Source organism: Aristolochia californica, unplaced genomic scaffold (assembly GCF_029961685.1).
Source record: "Aristolochia californica isolate CCGP_79_NKW_82.1479 unplaced genomic scaffold, dmAriCali1.0.hap1 SCAF_477, whole genome shotgun sequence".
In the NCBI taxonomy this organism is placed as follows: Eukaryota; Viridiplantae; Streptophyta; class Magnoliopsida; order Piperales; family Aristolochiaceae; genus Aristolochia; species Aristolochia californica.
The window spans coordinates 11,595-15,781 of NW_027182189.1; the positions used below are offsets into that span (position 1 = coordinate 11,595).

Below are 4,187 nucleotides of genomic sequence, written 5' to 3' on the forward strand. Positions count from 1 at the left end.
CCGATGCCAAGCCGGTTAAGCAGGAATTGAGGAAAATGCATCATAAAGTTATGAGCTCCTTCGGTTAAAAAAGGCAGGAATTCGTGCGCTCTTGGAGGTATCAAAACATTCGTCCCATTGATTATGAAGATCGGATCTCCTTGTCCCAGTTTCCTTGGCCACTGGGGGCATCAGAATCCGCAGTGATTTCGGAGATATAAAATAATTGTCCAAAGTAGTTCCTTTGCCCAACATTGATATGATTGTTAATCCCACTGCTGGTAGCTTCTGTCTCTTATTGATTGATTTTCCAGTGTTAATCAGGCCTAGCTTGACGCGCCCCTACTAGTAAAGGGAAAACTCCAGTGCGCGCTAGCTGCACGCGAAAGCCAGCGAGCGAGAAAAGCGAAGCGAGCCAGCTTGACTCCATAGGGGGGCTTTCAAGCGCACACGCCCCTTATAGCAATAGGAGCCAAGGGGCGTGTGCGCATGGCAGCAAGTGGGCCCAAAGTTGCAAGAGGGGCACTTTTTGAAGCCCGCTCGATTTCGAGATGTAAAAGAGAAGAAAGAGCTCGCGAGAAAGCTGCAGTGCCCTATGGCTAAGGGGCTTGTGCGCTAGAAGTGACAATTGGTAAAAAGTCTCGATTCCGAGGAAGAAGGATCTGTTCCCATGTAGTCGGGGCCGGCCACACCGGGGAATCTCACTAATTGGAAGGAAGAGGAGGGCTTCGATCCATTGTTATTCGGTTCCTCGGTGTAGAGAGATCTCTGCCATAAAACAGAGAGCTCGTAGGCCTTATTCTGCAGATCAAAGAGCTTCGTAATTCCCCATTCATCCGAAGTAGTATAGTAACGAACAGAGGCATGATGGGCCAACTACTACGACTACATGCGCATCTAGTGCTGTGGCTTGGAAGCAAGCTACCTTGACCATCTTCCGAAGTTCTAAATAATCTACTGATCAAACGCTGTAGGAGCGGACTGCTCTACATTCAGCCACGCCACAGTTACCCCCGAAGCGCAACGGACGGGACGAAATCAGGCAGCCAATTGCTGGCTCTGAATAACCAGCCCAGCAAGAAGCTCAATTCTTCCATAACATAACGGGGCGGGGTTGCGCGCGAGCCGAGTGACGTAGGTGCACAAGAGTACTTCGCGCCACAACCATCTCTTTTTTATAGGTTCTACGGACCGATGCCTGCTGCTTCATCTGGGAGAAAAGAATCATAGATATGCCGGGGAAGAACAGCCATAAAAAGATTCCTCGTGTATCATCTGTAGCAGAACTATGAACGGGAGCTAGCAATCCGGACCGTATTGAAGAGGTTCCTGAGACACAGCATGGAAGAGTCACAATATTAAGAAGCGAGGTCCAAGAATTCAGAAGGGGTAGAATTACTGAATGAATACGAGCTGTGGCTAATACCCGAGGCATAAAAGAAGCATTTTCTACGGGATCCCGAAACCACCAGCCACCCCGACCTAATTCATGATGAGCCCACCAACTTCCTGGCAAGATGCCTACGGTTAAAAACAACCGACATGTCAAGATCCAAATTCGAATGGGTTCCTGGTCCTGGTCAGAGACCACAGTGTTCGCGCCGGCGGTCCAACAAAGAGGCGAAGTAGTGGTATCTTTCTTTCCATTACGAACGACACGCTTCGCCTGCTCCCTCCCCGTGTCCATTAGCGCTCCTGTCCAGAGCGAAGAGAAGGCGAAAAAGCGCCGCCGAAGCTGCATGAGCAGGCTTCTATTGCTACGCAACAATAGAGCAGGATAGCATTTTGCGCCCACATGTTTGAATTTGAGGGTAAAGAGCTCTCTTGTTATACGGGATCCGACGCATCCAGCAGAGCGAAGCAGCGTTCCATTCTTTTCGGCGGCATCCTTCCGCATTGGCGGCGAGTGGAGTGCAACAATCCCATTCATCATTTTTGATCTACATAAGCCAAAGCCCATAGCACTGGCGACGTCTCCGGCATAAATGCAAGGAGGATGTATAGCTGATAATTGATCTTGTGGAACAGGATTTGATTCTGCAAGCGGTTCGGTACGAACGAAGAAATTTCGAACAAAAGGATCGGAACTCGCTGATAGGAAAGGAGAGAAAAACAAAGCAATGCCAACAGCGGAGTCAATCCGCTGTTCATCAATAGACGAAGCTCTCTCTTTTTCATCTCGTGCCAGATGCAACAAAAGATGAGTCCTTTTTCCTTCTCGCGAACCACGGGAGCGCCTAGCGCCCAGAGGAGCAAAGCTCATTTTCCTTCCAGGGTAAAGCGGCGCATAAAAAAGGGCTGGCCCGTCAAAAGTCCGGTTCCTTCGCGAACGAAGTTCAGAATCAACAAGGGTTCGTAGAACTTTGGGAGTGTACAACTCACTTTTTTGTTCGTAACGAGGGAGAGATAGAATGGAGTTCTTCACGAAGTTCGAGACAAAGGAACAAAAAAGAGTTTCTCTATGGCCTCCTCGTTTTGAAACATTATGGCTTTGGGGTCGACCCCGGTAACAAAGAAGGAATCCATAAAAACTTGGGATCCAACACCATGATAAAATACTACCCTCATGATTAGACCATGTCCCTGAGATTTGATAAAAGAAAGGTGCATTAGCGGTTAATACGTTGTAATTGGATAAGTTATTAGGAAGATGACGGAACGAAAGACCAAGGAAAGGAAGAAGAATGCACCAAAATGCAGGTGCTGCACCAAACGCTGGTGGTTGTTTCTTGTTGTAAGTGAATGCAACGAAAAGACCCGGAAATAACGAATAATGAGACAATGAATTTATTGACATTTCGTGCTCATTTCTAAATTGCTTATTCCCATCATCCGGTAACCACAGGATGATCCACAAGAAAGGTGGCAGGATTCGAACCTATGGCCGGCCCGCCCCTGCCCTGCTGGGTTGGGTTGCCGGGTTAGCACCCCTCGTCGCCTCTGTACCCGAAACAGATGCGCTGCGCTACCCAGCGCGTAACCTTGTCTCCCCTACCCCTCTTCTTGTTGTGCCATTACCAATCGCGGGTAACCCCCGGGCCGGCCGCCCCTGACCTAATAAGAACGATGATCCTTATGACCAAACAAGGACCAGCCAACGGACCACGATCCAGGGAGGCTCGAAAGCCTAAGCGCTCAAGCCGACGGCGCTCACGCCTGCGAGCGAAGCGCGGGTGCCACTATTGCTATAAGGAGCCAAGGGGCGTGTGCGCATGGCAGCAAGTGGGCAAAAAATTGCAAGAGGGGGGCACGACGGCTCACTCAAGCCAACGGCCTCTGCAGCTGCAGTGCCCGCGGGCACTCTAAGCCCGCAAGGGCAGCAAAGCAAGTGCCCGCGGGCTTGTGCGCTAGAAGCCGGCGAGCTTCGTCTCGCTTTGATTTGAGCGCTCACTTCAGCTGGGGCTTGCTGGGCTCTCTCTGATCGAAATGTGGGCTCACTGAAACTCGCATTTCGATAGTGTGAAAAGAAAACTTGGAAATGAAACCAACATTATTTCTTCCTCTAGAAGTTGGGGTTCTTTGTTCTGTTATCAACTCGTATACTTATACTTACCTTATTATTCCGGTTCTCAACTCAAATAGAAGACCTTATTCTAGCTCTTGACACCTTCGGAGCCTTTTTCTAAACTCCCCAATCCAATCCTCATAACGCTTCTCTCTTTTCGTCACCCCTATAGCTCATGTTCATGGCTCACCCGGTCTATCAAGTTCAGAACAGAAGACATATTGCTTTCTTGAATGCTTGTTTGTAAACAGCCAATTCGTCGCTCAGAGAGGAAAGAACGGGAGGCGTCGTCGGAATGTGGAACGGTGGACGCAGAAAGAACTCCAGAAGTTCCCAGTCAACTATTATCCCTGGAATGCGCTTCGGGGTTGCTTGCATTGGTTCTTGAACCGCTCTCAGCTTTGAATAGCGTAGCTTCGTACCCGAACAATAATCGGATCCGGGCCTAAGACCTTGTGTTCGGCCTGAAACAACTGTATGTAGTAGAGAGAGGCGGCGCCGAAAGGCTATCAACGTATACGTATATAGATATAGTGAGTGTGCGTGCAGGGTGTACCACTTACGAGAAAGAACCCCAAGTCAGTCAAGTAGTTAACCAAACACAAGTAAGTAGTTCGTCAGTCCTTGCCAACTTACTAATAGGGCGCCTCCCGTTCTTTCTTCTTCATTTCATCATCTTTGTTGTGTTGTTCCGTTCATAGGT

General features: G+C 49.1%; 1 pseudogene; it reads left to right on the forward strand.

The window, feature by feature from the left end:
- The first annotated feature begins 1,964 nt into the window (after positions 1-1,964).
- Positions 1,965-2,254, forward strand: LOC137964917 (uncharacterized; annotated as a pseudogene).
- The last annotated feature ends 1,933 nt before the right edge of the window (positions 2,255-4,187 follow it).